Below are 18,325 nucleotides of genomic sequence, written 5' to 3'. Positions count from 1 at the left end.
ACCAATGATCTCTATCTTTTGAACAAAATGCTTGTTTAACCTGGAGGTAGGCTGTATGAATTGTGTATTGCTTTGTAACGATGTGTTGGGTCTCTGGACCGTAATAAAGATTGTTGTTGTTGTTGTATTTGCTCAGGTAACATATAATTATTTTCTCAGTGCCAAGCTAAATGATAAATATGTGTATGCACTCAGATGTCTTGTTTTTACTTTGAAAACAATAGCTCGGGGATAACCCAGACTGGGACCATGGCAGGCAAGAAGGAAGGGTTTAACCTTCTTTACCTATAGCACAGTAAAAGCACCCCCCTGAGTTGCTGCTTTTCCTGGGAGAGAAGCAGGTACAACACTCCTGTGCTATATTCAGCTATATCTCACCTAACGCTAAACTCAGTTGGCTGTTCAGTGTTTATAGGCCTTGAGGTTGTTGCAGGAGGACAAAGTCTTACCTTTCAAAGTGTCCTTCTTCCTCTTATTCTCAACCCCTTTTTGCCTGCCTAGAACCCTCCTTGACAGGCTCTCCAGTTAGTATCACCACCTACATGGTTCTCCCAAGCAACTCCAAATATGAGTTCACACTGCATGTGATTCCTCATGTGTTTTGTTTACCATATCACACAAGCAGCACCTGGCCTCTTGGGACATATGTTTCTTGTGTGGTAAGGAAATCGTGACATCAGAGGAACCAGAAGCCTTTCAATGTACTGAACTGGTACACAGCAAACACTGAGGTAGTAACAGTGGTGGACTTGGGGCTTTAAAATTTCAGCAGTGTCCTGCGCAATGCCAAAATTTGGCACGTGCCCTACCTCTTGCCTTCAATTACTCACCACTGTTGCAGTGTTACCTGTGGCACCCTCTCAGCTTGGTGCCCAGTGTGGGCAATCGGGTCTCACTCCCCTAAATCCGCCTCTGGTGATAATAAATCAGAGTGGTTTGGGCAAGAATGATGGGTCTTTTGCACAGATAAGAATTTCAGCAGTCATGCATCATCATGGAGGTCTGACAAACACCACCTCTGTTGAATTTTTCTCATTCACACCACCAGTAAGTGTATAGGAAGCCCTGTCCTCCTTTCCATCCAGGCCCTCTAAAATGGACACGAATCTGATTATCAAAGGATCCAACTTCCAAGTAAGTATGTATAGGTTTACAACCTTACAGCACAAACTGAACATATTTAGACATCTTGCAGGTCAAGGGGACTTATTTGCAAGTAAATTTGGAAGTAAGTCATGTTGAACTCAGTGGGACTTGCTTCTAAGTAAACTTGCATTACAGACAAATTCAGACACTGAGGGAAACACCACTTTGCAGTTTACCACAACCAAAGAATAAGTTTGCAGTCTTATAGCCCTGATTAGTAGTTACCTGGAAGTTAAGTGCCATTAACTTTGATGCAATTTGCTTCTGAGTACCTTGAGGGCCGCTTACTCTGAAATAACTCCCAAGTAAGTTCAACAATTATGGTGCTGGAGGAGACTCTTGAGAGTCCCATGGACTGCAAGAAGATCAAATCTCTCCATTCTGAAGGAAATCAGCCCTGAGCGCTCACTGGAAGGACAGATCCTGAAGCTGAGGCTCCAATACTTTGGCCACCTCATGAGAAGAGAAGACTCCCTGGAAAAGACCCTGATGTTGGGAAAGATGGAGGGCACAAGGAGAAGGGGACGACAGAGAATGAGATGGTTGGATGGTGTTCTTGAAGCTACTAGCATGAGTTTGATCAAACTGCGGGAGGCAGTGGAGGACAGAAGTGCCTGGCGTGCTCTGGTCCAGGGGGTCACGAAGAGTCGGACACGACTAAACGACTAAACAACAACAACAAGTTCAACAGGGCTTATTCTGAAGCAGAGGCCTACAGGATGACAGCCTCATGGGCTAGTCATATAAATGTTAACTAAGCAGTAAGACCCGTTGACTTTAGTGTGACTTTCTCCCACTTGAAGCTCACGTTATCCCCAAGGAGATTCCAGAGGGTCAGCTGTGTTTGCCAGAAGGAATGAAGGGAGAAGAGTCTGAAGCAGCCCTGGGCTGGACCCAGACTTGAGAAGAGACACACGGACATCAACTGGGTTTACGTTAGTCATAACTCTTATTTTATTTCAATGGATCTACTCTAAGCAGTCAGCCTCCTTGGAGGTGCAATGGCCATCTGTCATGGATGATCTAGCTGAGATTCCTGCCTTGAAGTGGGCTGGACTAGTAGTGAGTTCCAATTCCACGATTCTGTAGGGAAGTCCCTAAGGAAGAGCGGAGCTGATTCCCCTCGCTCGTGTGCGCAGCAATTCCCAGGGCGCAACTCCCGGTTCAGGAAAAGCCTTTCCAAGATTATTGGCTCAACCCAAACGCACAGATTCCTTCGAAATTGCTCCCAAGACGTGGGTGGCAAAGGCGGCGACCCCCCGCAAACCACCACCACCGCCTCTCGGTGAGGAAGCCCAGTTCAGGTCCCGAGGCCTACGGAGGTCTACAGAGGAGTAAGCCCCGTGCCCTCAGTGGGACTTCCTCCCCGGCCTCCATTCCTGCCCCGGGGCTTGGGGCGGGAAGGTCCTCCGTCCAGGCCGGGCGGCCGCGGGGGAGGCTGCGCTCGCCCACCTGAGGAGGCGGAGGCGGCGGAGGAGAGCGGGGCCCCTCGCTCCTCTCCCCGCTTTGGGGCGCGCGGCGGAGGCTCACCTGGCGTCTCCGGCTCCCCTTCCTCGGCGAGGCGCGCCTTCCTCTGGCGCCGCTCCTTCCGCCTCTGGGCCGGGCCGGCCTCCCGGGCTGCAGGAACCGGCTGGGACGGGCCTCGTCCCTCGGGCAGGAGGAAGCAGCCTCGCGGCCCCCGGCCGGGAAAGGCCCTTCTGGGGAGGAGGCCCGACACCTCAGGGAAGACCCGACTCCTCACGGGGAGCCTCGGAGGGGCCTCGCCGCAAAACCCTGGCCGCGCCCTGGGGAGGCGGCACGGGACTCACGGCCAGGCGCATCTTGGCAGGAGACTTGCTAGAAGCTGCTAGGGTCTCTTCCCCCCTCGATACCCTTCATGTCCCGTGTGCTCCTTGGCCCTGGCCAGGATCCTTTGGGGACAACAGAATTTACAAGTTACTATAATTATGATTCTCCCCCTTTTTTTTTGAGACTACAATTCCCATCATCCCTGACCGCTGGTCCTGTTAGCTAGGGATGATGGGAGTTGTAGTGCCAAAAACATCTGGAGGGCCCAGTTTGCCTATGCCTGGAATATTGTGTAGGAAATGCTGCCTTGTTTTTAGGTGGGACAGTTTTGGTTCCAGGTTGTTAGGTACTCAGCCACCGCAGTTCACTGTGATGCCTTTTCTAAAAGGGTCAGTTTCTTTTTCCGGTATCAACAGTTGTGTTTGGGGGGGGAGCTGTTACAGGATACTTTGGAGATGGGTCTGATGAACTAGGATTAAGGGGGCAATACTAAGGACACGGGTGGCGCTCTGGGTTAAACCAGAGAGCCTGGGGCTTGCTGATCAGAAGGTTGGCGGTTCGAATCCCCACAACGGGGTGAGCTCCCGTTGCTCGGTCCCAGCTCCTGCCAACCTAGCAGTTCGAAAGCACCTCAAAGTGCAAGTAGATAAATAGGTACCGCTCCAGCGGGAAGGTAAACGGCATTTCGTGCGCTGCTCTGGTTCGCCAGAAGCGGCTTAGTCCTGCTGGCCACATGACCCGGAAGCTGTACGCCGGCTCCCTCGGCCAATAAAGCGAGATGAGTGCCACAACCCCAGAGTCGGCCACGACTGGACCTAATGGTCAGGGGTCCCTTTACCTTTGCCTTATGTATGATTAGCATGTTCTTAATATCAGAGTGAAGTTTATCACAGGTGCACCAGCTGACCCCCTAACATGTTTTGCTGAAAGAAAAATGGCCTCTGCACAGCCACATGCATACCAGCTTCCCAACCTATTCGTTCACAGCATCAAAGAACCAGGCTTTGAGCAAAGTTTCAGCCTTGGGGCCTGTAAGAATTGTAGAGTGTAATTTACTTTGTTAGGGGTGGCAAAGAGGGAAAGTACGACTCTCCAGAGAGGGAGTTTTACCCCCAGAGGTGTCTTGAAACAGAATAAATCAAATAAGCTGTGACATTTTTTAGAACTTATTCTGCTGTGTGTGGGTTTTTTTCAGGTGAGAAAAGTCTAGCAAAAGGGTGTATGAAATGCACAGGGGTAAGAATTTGCCTTATATAATCCACCATTTTGAAAAATCCCCTAGCTGCGTGCATAATAACAAAACACTTAAACATATGGTATTCTTATGCTTTGTCACAGCCAGTTCTCCAGGCAGGCAAAGACGGGGTGCTGAGGCCCATGAAGGAGAATTCAAGCAAATCATCTCCACCCATGCCCACTAGCACCATCAAGTGATAAAGTGCTTGTTGGACTCTGCCCATGAGTGCACATTGGATAGCAAGGCGCAGCGAAGCCACGTGTTTGTCACATTCATGCTTTAGTTTATTTATTTAATAGCATTTTATATCTTCATAATATCACAGTGAAGTTTAACGCAACAAATACATTAAGGCAGAAACAAGTGCAGGTTCATGAAGCACTAAAAACTCAGCCATATGTGACCTTCGATGAGTTGACATCTCTCAGCTGAATGTGCCTCACTGGGATGGATGTCGTGAGGATAAAATGGGGAGGCCACTTAGAGCTCCTTAGAGAGAAGGTGCAATATAAAATATATAAATAAATACATAAATAAAAATGTACTTGTGAAAAGGCTTCTTTTCATTTCTATTGACTGAGTGCTGCCTTTTTGCTTCATAAACAGAAATGTTTATGAAGTTACATTTTACTAGATTTACTCAAGAAGAAAATTCTGCAGTAGCTAAACTTTAAAAAGGAAAATCAACCCAATTATGCCCAGAGTGTGATGTCTTTTTCTTTTGTCACAAGCTTATTCCTCCCCCCCCCAGACCCTCTTACCTATTACATACCCTGAGGAGAATTCTGAGTTGCTCTAAAACTTTGCAGCTTCATTTGCTTTAATTCCCTCAGATGAGCACACATGAGAAGATAAATCTATGTTGTGTTCTCAAAATAGGTTTTATGGGAAAGAATAGGGTAAGCAATAACAAGACAGTAACCCATCAGCAATCTATGCTGATCAATGTAGCCCAAAGCCAACCCCTGCCCGCTGCAAAAAAATAAAATAAAATAAAAATAAAAATCATTGTGCTGGCTAAGGCAGGACCTTCAACTTATCTCATGATTTGGCCAGGCCAGCAAGTGACAACAGTTCATTGCTCTTTGGGTCACTGCTGGGCTCATTTCATGGGACTTGTGCATGAAAATACCAATGATATTTAATTAACTTTGCCTCATATCTCATTCTTTGCACACAGTTAAGCTACAGAGAGAAACTGGTCTTTCTCCTCTCTGTGATCATATAAAATCTTAAGCACGTCATGTAAATGAGCAAAGGTTCCTGTCCAGCTGGTTGGGGAAATGGCGAGGATCCAGGAAGGCCTGCAAGGAGTGATAAAAGAAACTGATTGCAGCCGTCAAATGCAGTGCTGTTCATCTTTCCTGCTGGCCCATCAAACAGTAAGTATCCTTTCTGAAAGAAAAGATAAACACAGAATGCTCATATTTTTCCTTTCCCTAAATAGACTTCTGCATGGGCTCATAGGCAGGTGTACACACACACACACACACACACACACACACACACACCAGCATCCTGGCACGTGTTGTTGTTTGAAGATCCCCAAATGCAGGGGCTTTTTTTCCTCCTTGAGCAAAGGCAGCTGGTGAACTATAGGAAAAATATTAAAACTTTTCACAGAAAGGGCTTAATCCACAATCTGAAATTCACAGAAGCATTAAGTCATTATTCAAATGAAAAGCTGCATTTGCCCATTAACATATTTTCATCAACCAAAAAGCAAGATGCTGATACGAGGGATGATCTATGCATTCCTATTTATATGGTAATTGACTGGTTAGGGAGTTTTCTCTGTTATTTTCCTAGGATGTGCTACGTGTCAATTAAAACAATGTTTTTAGCTACCGTTCTAATGAAACCAGACATCGTTAAGAAACCATTTCTTATGTGTAACCACTGATGGAGAAGTGGGGGACATCTAAAGTCAAGCATTATGTGCAACCTTCATAACTATCAGCTTTTGACTTAACTATGAAGGAAAATGGCTAATTATTATTTTTGCCCGGTCAATGTTTTCTGCCTGTCAAATTTGCTGTAAATAAGCATAAGAACATTGCCTCCCCTCCTGTGCATTTACATACTGAGAACATTTATTTCATTGAGGAACCCCCCCCCAACCAACTCCCCCCTCCCACAAAAACAAACAAACTTCCCTCATATCCAAGATGTAATAGTTCAGTGGCTTGAGTTCTTTTGCTGTTGTCAATCAGGCTTCATTTCAAGAGGGGAAACATCTTTTGAGAACAGATTTGCAAGTGAAATTCCATCATGTTCAAAGCTTTGCTTCAACTCATCATCATGCAAGAGATGAAACATAGCATCCCACATTAATTAAAATGGGCACATTTTATCAGTGTCATACTACTGAGGAATGTGGCTCAAGCATGACCAGGAGTGATGCGTGGCACAGGGCAAGGAGGAGCCCTGGATGCTGCCTCTGAGTGCCCAACCAGGAGTTATTCAGAAAAGAAAGGGGTGGGGCACATATCAGGCACAGATCATCTTCCAGAACTTCTCTGCTGCTGGAAGCCACAGTCTTTTCCTCCTCTTTGCTTCATATGTGGGTACATGTTTCTCTCCTGTTATGCATGTATTTTTTTCTAAATAAATAGATGCTACAATAAAACACTACATGCTAGAACACTCTTCACCTATGGAAATTAGAATTAAGTTCTTTTAACTTCACTTAAATAAACAAGACAGAATTATATTATAACTTCTTGTAATGTGGATGAGGTTTCCTATAGTTCATGCTGAAATATGTGCTTAATATGTGAGCCCCAAAGCAGACTAGAAACAATTCTATGTCTGTCACCTTGCAACAATAAATGAAGCGCTCCATTTCTAGGTGGAAAGGTACTGGTACATGTTTTTAATAAAAACCATCACCAATTAAACTTAAAGTACTGATCAATTACATTTCTTGCTGCATTGCCACATATCCAAAACATTATGGCCTGATTTCCATATGCATGCATGTCACTTGATATGGGCAAGATGAGGCCATACAAAAGTTCTGTCTGTGATGTAATATCTATGACAGCCCATTCATATGTGCAGATCATCATGAATGCTGCAATCATCCAAATGTGACCAGCTGTGAGCTATATAGGCCTTGCTAATAATGCTACAGCGACCAGTAATTTTAAGAGTCACAGCATTTATCTTGCCATGCAATGTAAACAAGTCTAGTCGCTTCCAGCACAGACAGTGTTTTGATAGACACAGAAATTTAACCCCAAGAGTTAGGTTAAGGTTTATGCTGTCTTGATATGCATTCTGTCAAATTCCAAGGTGTAGTTGGAAACCAAAATTACTTTAAGTGCTGCTTATTGAGTTTAAACACTGTTCTGTAGACTGTTTTTTTTACTATCCTCATTGCAGCGATGAATGCTGAACAGAAAAACTGACAAACAAATGAAAAGACTAACAGAGCCTAGGAGTCAGTGAAAGCAAGCTGGTAATTGATGGGCTGATTGATATACACTTGAGCAGTCCAGGCTGTTAATAGGAACTGCAATCACAACAAATTGGCTTTGTGACCAGCCAAAAATAATCTGCTGGTCTCAGCAAAGCAAGCTCATTGAATTTCCCTCCACATGCCTAGGAACTGGTGCCAAACACAAGTATACATACCAAGAATTGTGGGTGGTTGTTAAAGAAAGTGCAGAGCTGCAAATCTCGCACACTTATGAGGAAATTATGCCTTTCGCTAAGGTTGTCACCTTTTGTTTCTGGCAGGTTTTGTGCCCTAAAGTGCTGCACATCTGACAGAAATTCAGTAGCTGCAGATTTCCCTGCAGGGATATGCAGGGATGGAGAAAGCTTTATTTGTTGAATTTCTGCCTGTTGAAACTGCATACTCCACCCTGCCAGAGAGAGAGGCGGTAGTCCCATTCCATTGCACTAAACAGACAACTACTCATTGTGTAACAAGAGCTACTCCGCTAGAAAAAAACAACCACCCCTGTGGGAATAGAATGGACAGTGGTTGACAAAAGGTCTGGATGTATGCTGGAAATCTTCAAGAGGGATATAGGTAGCATTCCATGGTAGACAGGAAATGGACTTGTTTTAGTCTGTGGAAGGTGCCATAAACCAGTCTTCTCCAACCTGGTGCTCCCAGATGTTTTGGATGACAGCTCCCACCAGCCCCATCTAGCATAGCCACTGATCAGGAATGATGCAAGTTGCAGTCTAAAACATCTGGAAGGCACCACGTTGTTGTAGATAGGGCAGTGGGAAATGCTTAGCTACACTTTGATGTGCTCAGCAGCTGGATGGCATCCAAAACTTGTGGTTTGCCTAAACCACAAGTACCAATTATCAAATATCCAACTGGGAATGGCTGTTTGATGGCAAACATACCGTTTCTCGAGACTTCCCCAGTGGAAGGAGAAACAAGCATGAATGAAAATGAACAGTAGGTTATGACTGTAGCATTATCTTTGCTGCCAACTCTGCTTTGTGATGCCATTCAGTCGGCTTGTTGATTTAGAGCAGTTTCTTCATTTATCACCAGCAAAGTGCTGTTCACCCTGTTGAGAAGTAACTTGCGCTATTTATGCAAGAATGCAAATGTGGACAGGAACTATTTATCAAGCCAAAATATTAGCTTTGTTTGGGACCATGGGAGTTAGATATTAGCCACACAACTGTAATTGCAAAAACCCACTGAAGAGCCGGTCTTTTTGAAATGATTGATGTTCATCATAAACCATAAACCAGCAGCTTGAGAAAGCTGGACCAAACCAGACACAGGTAGCAGCAAGAGAGGAGCATTGAGGGAGTGGTAACTGCGGCAACAGGGTTTGCCATCCACTCGGGGCATAGGTGGGGCTGTGACTCCCCATTCTCCATTCCTTCCTGAAAATGGCTCTCACCTAAATCTAGCTGCTGCTGAATACCATAAACCAGGAGCTACAGTTCAACAATATCTGGAGGGACACAGATTAGCCCCCCGCGTCTTGAACTGAAAGTGTGCATTGGGGTAGTGAAGGTGTACTAAGCACTGTTCAAGGCAAGTGGAAGGCTGCTCTGGGTTCACATCCAGGGCTAGGCTGAGATTTGTGGGACGGCAAAGGGATAGATCTTCACTAGGACCTCTCATTGAGCCGGCAGTTTGAAATACAGTGTCATAAAGAACAACTATGGGCCACCTAGAACCAAGGTTCCTGAAAAAATGTTGGACTAAGTAGACCTTGGTCGGATCGATGAAGGCACTCCTTGTGCTCTTGAACACATACTCAGGATCTCTTAGCACTTTGTAATTGTGTCTTTAGCTCTGAGAAATCCTGATTATTCACTCTTGCTTTGCAAATTCAAAACATACAAGTAGACCACAGAAGAATTCTAGTAAAACCAAAAGCCAAACAAGGAGGCCACCACTAACTTAACACACCAACTGAAATATCTTTTGATGGTACTTTCATTGCACAAACTATTGTGTTCACTGGCAGCTCTTTCAGCTACAGGAGAGAATGAGCTGGCTTTGAATACGAACTTCCCAGGCTGAACCACAGCATAGGAGGGACACTGGCAGTTCAGCTGCAATTACCTTGCCTGCACTATCTTTGTGCTGTAGATAAAATAGCTCAGTCTCCAGGGAGTCTTCAATTTTTATACTTCTCCAGCATTACATTCGCTCTAAGAAAGAAAGCAAAGCACGATATACCCTTCTTTCCCATGAGATCACCTTCTGCCAGCACACTCCTGGATGCTATTTTGCTAATAAAATGCTTAGACAACCGTTCTCTCCCAGACCATTCTTGAGCCAGGCTATTCCTCAGTCATGTTTTGATATACACTCATTTCATCCAAAAGGAAGCTGTACACCAGGGATCCAGCCTGTACAATGAGACTATCACACATAGTTTGCTGACAAAGACAGAAGAGGACGCAAAAATCATGTGCAGCTTTACACATCTCATCTCACTTTTTGCATTGCTTCTTCCTGACAGCATTGCTATGCGCAACCAACTTCAAATGGTTCCATGGTTGAAACTTTCACTTGGGTTTGGTTTCCTTTGGAAAGGGGTCACTGGAGGCTTATGGCATTTTGTAAAAATATGACTTTATTGACAAATAGGCAAGTTGAGCATAAACTTAAACAAACCAAAAGACAGCCTAATCTACTGTTCCACTTCAGATTACAGGTATCCCCAGCCATCTTCTCTCTCCAAAACTGTACTTTTTGTCAGGAGCACAGCCTACCCTCAAGTAGGACCCTGGCAGAGACACATGCCTGACTGGCATGTTCTCTCCCTCCTGGTCTTTCGTCCGGGAGCTTCAAAAACTTTCTTCTGCCTGAACATCACAGCGACCAATGCCAACAGACACCAGCACACTTAGGGATCCGCACAGTCTTCACAGCTTGTGTGACAGACCTCAGGAACTCAGCATTTTGGCTAATCTACTTTATTTAAATATAAACACACACGGAGCACTGCAACATGGCTCCCTCTCCCTAGCATCAGACAGCAAAGAGAAAGAACAAAGGACAATAGTCCCACTTCGCAGAACACAGTAACACAAACATCCTGTCTCTGTCACTTCCCACTTTTTTGGAGTCAAAACATACACCGTCATGTGACAGACAAAAAGCCCATGGCTGCAATCACGGAGCAGGAATTCCAACACTTTTGTTCCTGTCACACACCCTTAAGATTACAGCATACAGTGGTACCTCTGGATATGAATGGGATCCGTTCCAGAACCCCGTTCGCATCCAGAATCAAATGCAAGCCGCATTTGCCGCTTCTGCGTATGCGCGTGACATCATTTTGACCGTCTGCGCATGCGCAAGCAGCAAAACCCAGAAGTAACGCATTCCGTTACTTCTGGGTCGCCGTGTAGCGCAACCTGAAAGCGCTCAACCTGAAGCAACTTCAACCCGAGGTATGACTGTATTTAACTAGGGAACAGGAAAGGTCTGGTTTTGCCATATTCAGAAGATACAGTGAAGATCCGGCTATGAAAGCAATCATCTAATGATTAGCTTCCATGGAAACACATCATGTAAATATCCCAGGCTGTTATTTGTTAAGTGCCAGAATCTGGCCAGGTTTTGGCCCACAGCAACCCACACTGATAGCTCTATTCACATAAATGTGATAGTAAAACCCATTACAATATAATATCACCTGTTGAAGCACCCCTTAGTAGAAATGACTGAGGCATTGCTTCATCGTGCCTCATTTAGAATACCTGCTACACTAAATAGGCTGGACCACTCTCCTTTTGTACTCTGGAGAATTTATACAACCAGTAGAATCCAATCTTTTTTGGACAGTACTGCTTCAGGAGAGGCTATTAAATGTACCCCCACATCAAAGCCTTGTTGGTAGAAAACTTGCTTGCTGGGGAGAAAGTTGAGCTTAATTTCACTCAGTGAGATGCACACACAGCGGCAGCAATGGATGTGGCACACTCCTTGGAGGCCGAGATCTGCTGCTTCCTCGACAGCCAATGCCGTCTCTACAGCAGGCTCTCTGCAGATCGGAGGCCCTGCTGGTCTCCTCCCAACCCAGGGAGGAAAAGGCAGGGAATGCCCTCTGCGGTCTCCTGGGCTCTGCACCCACGCAGGAGGATTCAGATCCGGCCCACGATGACCTTTGATTCCTCGCCATGTTCTCAATGTGGAGCTTTATTCCCCCCTTGTTTCCCATCTTCACTCACCCTTTCTTCCCTGGCAGGGGCCGGGAGCATTCTACGGTTCACCTCAGGTGCTAACATGTATTGAGCCATCCCTGATGGGAGAGCTGAGTGTGGTGCAGTCCAGAAAAGAAGCCTGCCTTCTTGATCTGCTGATTCTATAAACTAGTTCTCTGAGTTGCCTTTAGGCAAGACAATTCTACATGACTGAGGGCTTGTCCACACACCCACTTCTCCCATGCTTTCTTGGCCTGCGTCTGAGTGGTTTTGCCTTTGCCTCGACCCTTTCCCCCAGAAAATTTGCTTTTTGCACTAAACTGGAATGAACGGCAATCAGTAGGAAACCCAGCTGCCGTTTGTGTCAATTCAGTGCTAAACCACGGGTTTTCCTTGGAGAAAGTGGTGGGGAAAACAGAAGTGTGCATGAGTCCTGAGTCTTAGGTTGTGTACACACCATTTACTCTGGCTCCAGTGCGCTCCCACCATGGGCACTTGATCCTTTATAGACATGGTGTGAGCTACAATTCATATCTATTCTGCAGTTTCTTGATAAATAATGCTGTTTGATGTGCTTTTCCTCAAACCAGCTTCCATTCAGTTAGAAAACGCAAGTCGCAGGTAAGCTCCATTTGAGACAGCTGTTGCCTATGTGCATGCACAGATAACATCTTCATGACAGTTTGGAGGAGGGGTTGCAAGCGTGGAGGAACTGAGCAGGTGATGTGCCCCTTTTTCTTTTTTATGATGTGCCCCTTTCTGGTGTGTACAGCAACATGCAAATGTGACTTCAAACACAGCACGGAAAAGCAACCTTGCTGTATTTAAAGCAGCTAATGCATACATAGCCTCAGTCATTTCTGTTGCTGCCTGCTGCTTTTGTTTGGAGCTATGGTGCATTCCAGTGGCCAATATGGTTAGCAGCAATGTGCTGCCTCTTGGAGAGGCTTAAAACAGTTGTAGTCTCAGTATTTCTGATGAAGGTCTATGGACAAGTCTAAGGAAGGCAGGATTCCAAGATAAGCTGAATGAAGGAGAAATGCAGAAGATCATTAGACATTGATAGAACAGGCAGAGACTAAGGGCAGCCGGTAATTGGAATCAATACATATTAGCATTTTAAAAGCCATAATTTCATAGCACTTCAATTAGCTGAAACTGAAGCAGGAAAGAAAACAGATTAGTTCAATCCACGGAAACATAGTGGCTTGAAGATTGATGGGTAGAAACAGGCAGGTTGTGATGGTGTTGATTCATCTGTCAAAGTAAGCAAAGAGGAATCACATATTCAAAAGAGAACATTTGCCATGGCCTTAAAGGACAGTTTGTCTGTGGTGGGAAGATAAGTTGGATAGACCCAGAATGGCAGTTTTCAGGCCAAAGAAACTGATTAGCAGGAAGATGCAGGGCATACAAAAAAAAAAAAAAAGAGTATATGTTCATGAAATGCATATTTAACTTTCAGAATTTGCATCCACAGCTTGTGTTGTTGACAATAACCTAGATTACTTGAAAAAGAATTAGTCAGATTAATGGAGTGATAGAACCTCTATGTTTAAGTGTAGTGTACCTCTGAGTATCAGGTGATGGAGACAAACAGCATGCCTATTACACTCACTTCTGGGAAGCCCACAAGCAAAGAAGGTGGGGTTCCCAGAAGCAAGTGTGCCTCTGAGTGTGCAAAGTATTTTTTAAAGGCCAAAACACTCACCTTTGAACCTCCCCCCCCCATTTTTATGATTTTTATTTTAAAATATATGTTATCCTTTTCTAGTACAAAATATAACTGATTAATACATTAACGTGATTAGCATCAGGATGGAAGAGGCAAAGTCAATTTTTCTTGTGATGATGATTTAAGTGATCCCTGTAAGACCATGAAGTCTACCTAGTTGCTCCACTGAGGGAGGGACCATCTTGGTTTTCACATTCATTTAGGGCAGGGTGTGAAAAACCTTCAGCCCTCCAAGTAGAATGGTAGAATTGGAAGGGACCCTGGGGGTCCCCCAGCAATGCTGAATCCCATCATCCTTAGATATTGACTGTGCTCGTACTTGTAGTTCAGCAACTTCTGAAGGGCCAAAGATCCCCCACATCTGGTTTAGGGAAAAGCCTTCTCTCATCTGGGTCTCCCTCCCCGTCTCCTTCTCTGATGTGTGTCTCAATTCTGATGCTCTTCTGCTCCACATCCTAATTAAACCGTACTTCGCACACTTAGACAGTTTCTATTATTTGATGCCTCCCATTTGTGCATTTCAATCAACCTCCCCCGACCTTGTGCCCTCCAGATGTTGTTGGACTACAACTCCCATAAGCCCAGACAGCATGTCTAATTGGCAGGAGTGATGGGAGTTGTTGGAGGGGTTTGTGCTGCTTTGGGTTATTTGCTTCAGTTTCAAGGCACGGTTTCCGCTACCTGCTTCCTCAACATTCTTGGACCCCAGCCTTGAGAGAGCAACTCATATTTGTTAGGAAGACACTCTGCTTTGCTGTCATCCTGAGCACGTGTCTTGTGCCTAACTCTGCACACTGCTAGGCAGTCACACAGCATGTACGGTGGTACCTCTGGTTTCGTACTTAATTCGTTCCGGAGGTCCATTCTTAACCTGAAACTGTTCTTAACCTGAAGCACCACTTTAGCTAATGGGGCCTCCCGCTGCTGCTGCGGGAGATCTTAACCCGAGGTACTATTTCTGGGTTAGGGGAGTCTGAAACCTGAAGCGTATGTAACCTGAAGCGTATGTAACCCAAGGTACCACTGTATTGGAAATTTGCTTATCCTCATTACCCAAGGACTCTGGATGTACTGTATCAAATGCCTTATTCTGCCTTTGACTCTTTGCCATATGTAGACCCCACAGGGGCTGGCCTATTGTTTAGTTGTTCAGTAGCCCTGAGAACAAAAAGCAGCCTTGGCTGGTAAATTAGTCAATCATTTACATTAGTAAAGGATCCCCACACCCAGGTCTGCACACTGAACCCCTTTTGCACCCAGCCAATTTGCATGAGATGTACCAGAACCTAGTCTTCCTATTCTCCTTTGTATATGGTGCCTTCCCCTTTCCACTCATCACCAGTGCCTGAAATGTGTGTCCTCGGTGAGCTTCCTGAACGCACCTACCTTTTCTCCTCCTTTTTAAAAGAGCATGCAACTTCCATGATAGGTCACCCCTCTCCTCATGAAACAGAGTCTCTTCTCCAGGAGACTATGCTGCTCAGTCTTGCAGTCTTCTCCTAGGACAGACTGCTCCATCCTCAGCTTGTTCCCACCTCCTCTGCCCCTTGCCTCCTCCCCATGTTTATTGTTTTATTTTGCTTTAGGTAGGACCCAAAGGCAACACAAAACCTTGTGCTCTCCCTTGAAGACATTTTCCTGTGTTTGCACCAAATTGTTTGCCCAAAGGCTTGCTTACCTTCCCAGAGCACTCTGGGCTCCTCGTTTTTTGTTTTGAAAAATGCTTCCATTGATGGCACACTAACATGCATGTTTGTGTATAACATGTGACTGGGGATAAATTTAACACATTCCACCCCAATATACTGATAATTAGATCCAGTACCTTTGGGCATTAGCATTTATTCCTGGCTGCTGCAGCTGAAAAGCTCTGGCAGAAAAGTTGCCCTCCCCCAACTCCAACTCCCATTTCAAATACTAAACCTGAGGCAAGAAGGAGCCTCGCAAAACACTCATTTGTGATGACACCCGCTTCACCTGCCTTCTGAGAGCATCTTTGAATATATGGACGGACAAAGGGAGCCAAGGAAGGGGGCTGGTTTGTTGCTGGTCTTTCCCAATACAAATGTTGGCAGCTTCTGTATTCCCAGGACTATTCTGTTCTCCAGGTAAGAGTGGACATGTAATCAGGTTCTGTAATTAAGTTGGTGCCTTCTAGCAGCAAATGTTTCCCACTTACGAAGCACATGTGCTGAGGTGCAGCTTGAACATAGAATCCTAGAGTTGGAAGAGACCACAAGGGCCATCGAGTCCAACCCCCTGCCAAGCAGGAAACACCATCAGAGCACTCCTGACATATGGTTGTCAAGCCTCTGCTTAAAGACCTCCAAAGTAGGAGACTCCACCACACTCCTTGGCAGCAAATTCCACTGTCGAACAGCTCTTACTGTCAGGAAGTTCTTCCTAATGTTTAGGTGGAATCTTCTTTCTTGTAGTTTGGATCCATTGCTCCGTGTCCGCTTGGCCTACGAAATCCTAGAGAGACAAGAACGTTAAGTGAACATTGTCTCTTGTTTCTTTGAACCAGACAACACTGCATCTTTTCCTTACAAATGAAAATTGCAGGAAGCTTTATATTTCACTCTGATGAAAATTAGATAGGACTGCAGATAGACAAACCAAATAGTTGTTTAATGAGAGGGGGTGTGCAGATCTGACCTCTGAGACTTCGCAGGGTCCATCTTCACGCTTTCTCTTGTATAAACCTGGTCTACTTTATTACTCTAGCAGTCAGTGGCTTTCCATGGTGTTGGACAGAGGCTTCTCGCAGCCTTGCTAGTTGAGATCCTATCTAGTTGAGATGTTGGGGCTTTAACCTGGAACAGTCTGCACACAAAGGATACAATCTAATATCAAGCTATGGCTCTTTTCACTGCATCCCCCTGCTCCTAAGGCCCAGTTTCCTAAGCTATGCACTCCTCTTCAAAATGCTAAGATAGATTCCTATCACACCTCTTTAAAAATCTTGGTGAAATTCTTCCCTATTCACGTTTTTAGGCTGGCCAAGACTCTTCTTCTGCCAGAAACATGAATGTTGTACGAACTGTGTGTTTGCCGTAAGTATTCAGTTTACTTTAAAATTATTCCACAAAGGTCTGTAAAGTTATGCTACATTAATTTGTGTATAGAATTTCCTCTGTGTATCATTTTAAGACATATCTGGAGTTCAGTTCCTAATGTGGAGGGGGGTTGGGTGAAAGATGGAAAGTCTGGTGAAGAGAATAAAGTCTGGGTAGTACTTGAAGGTTTATCCCACAGAACTGTGAGGGTGTATTATGTTTTCAGTGTAATTTAAATGGCATTCTTGTTACATGAAGCCGAGTTAGGTCCTCAGCCATCAGTGTGGAACCTGTGGCCCTTCAGATGATACTGGACTCCAGTTTCCATAGCATGGCTAATGGTCAGGAATGATGAGAGTTGTGGTTCAGCATCTAGAGGGCTACAGTTCCCAGCCGCTTACCTAGACCAGTGTTTCCCAACCACTGTTCTGCGGCACACTGGTGTGCCGCGAGATGTTGCCTGGTGTGCCGCGGGAAAAATAAAAAAATTCGAAAGATTTTTTTTTAAAGTCAAATTTTCGATTGGGGCGCCGTCACTAGATGACCCCTGGGGTTCCCTCCCTCCCTCCCTGCGCCTCCCTCCTCCTCCTCCTCCGGGGAGGCCCTTCCTGGCTCTCGGCCAAGGCTTGGCGGCTGCCACTCACTCGCTTGCCCACCCGTCCCTCCATCCCTGCACCCGGCCTCTCGCCCTCCGTCCCCGGCGCAGGGGCTGCCGGGATCTGTAGTCCCCTCGCCCTTGGGCTCCGCGCCCGCGCGGGGTGCGCGAACTACGTTTCCCAGAGTGGCCTGGTGGGCCAGGCGTTTTGTTTGAAGCGCTCTTCTCCCGGCCATGGAATGAGCGCGGCGGTGGCGGCCGGGCGGGCAGGGGCTCTTCCACGCAGACCCTGCGCAGCCTGCCTGCGCCCCCGCGGAGATCGGGCGGCAGGATGGAGCCCGGGGATCCCCACGGAGGCGGAGCGGCGGAGGCTGCCCCCCAGGTAGGGCTGCGTCGGGGGGGGGGGTTATTTTTGCAATGTTGCATCCGTGCCGGAGGGGACGCATCGGACCGCGGGGAGACCCCTTGGCGGGCGTGCAAGGCAATGCATGCGTTGCATGGAGTGCAGTGCAATGCAATGGCAACGCTGCGCCCTGCATGCATGCATGCAACTTCCACCGGCGCTCCGGACTTGGCAGGTGAGGGGGGTCCCCAGTGGGCGGCAGAGAGAGCCGGGAGGGCGAAGGGGAGCCGGGGGGAGCAGCGCTGCTCCCCGAGCCGAGCCCGGGGGAAACTTCGGCGTCATTGCGCCGGGTGTTGGAAGCGGAGGCTGGCGGGGGCCCCTCACCTGCAAAACCTGGTCGCGTCTCATATATTTCGTGCATTGCATTCATCGCCCGCTTTCTCCTCCAAGGAGCTCCCGGGGGCGCGCGTGGTTCTCCCCGTGTTATCCTCACAACAACAGCCCTGCGGGGTGGGTCAGGCGAGTGGCCCAAGGGAGCACCCAGGGATTGTCCTGGCCAGGTGGGGTGATTTGAACCCTGCTCTCTGCCCGGTCTTCATCCTCATTTAGCCCCCACATGTGCATGACTGTGCATGACTGAGGTTTCCCCCCCTTGTCTTGGCTATGGTGTGAGTCTGTGCTGTTAATTAATGGGGTTCTGCCTTCGGAGAAGATGAGCCAGACCTCAAGGAGGTGATTATGTAATTTGCTAGCAATTCATGTCCCTCCC

At 46.5% G+C, this 18,325-nt stretch overlaps 1 protein-coding gene and 1 long non-coding RNA gene across 8 annotated transcripts in view; one reads left to right on the top strand and one right to left on the bottom strand.

Moving 5' to 3' along the window:
- The window catches only part of LOC309532651 (rho GTPase-activating protein 8-like), a 41,083-nt gene extending 38,237 nt beyond the window's left edge, over positions 1 to 2,846 (bottom strand). The window contains exon 1 of one of the 3 annotated variants that reach the window (XM_082223232.1): positions 2,677 to 2,846. The gene's annotated coding sequence lies outside the window, so the exon portion shown is untranslated. Of the gene's footprint in view, positions 1 to 1,371; positions 1,449 to 2,676 lie in introns of those variants that run through there. The other 2 variants (XM_082223230.1, XM_082223231.1) reach the window with 2 other exon arrangements.
- Positions 2,025 to 18,325, top strand: part of LOC309532718 — a 28,596-nt gene continuing 12,295 nt past the window's right edge. For 3 of the 5 annotated variants that reach the window (XR_014219964.1, XR_014219965.1, XR_014219966.1), the window contains exons 1-4: positions 3,012 to 5,553; positions 7,559 to 7,634; positions 12,426 to 12,544; positions 16,557 to 16,615. This is a non-coding gene — a long non-coding RNA (uncharacterized lncRNA). Of the gene's footprint in view, positions 2,082 to 3,011; positions 5,554 to 7,558; positions 7,635 to 12,425; positions 12,545 to 16,556; positions 16,616 to 18,325 lie in introns of those variants that run through there. The other 2 variants (XR_014219967.1, XR_014219968.1) reach the window with 2 other exon arrangements.

The sequence above is a fragment of the Podarcis vaucheri genome (assembly GCF_965113315.1).
Source record: "Podarcis vaucheri genome assembly, chromosome: 5".
Classification (NCBI taxonomy): Eukaryota; Metazoa; Chordata; class Lepidosauria; order Squamata; family Lacertidae; genus Podarcis; species Podarcis vaucheri.
This window is presented reverse-complemented; position numbering and strand designations above follow the sequence as displayed.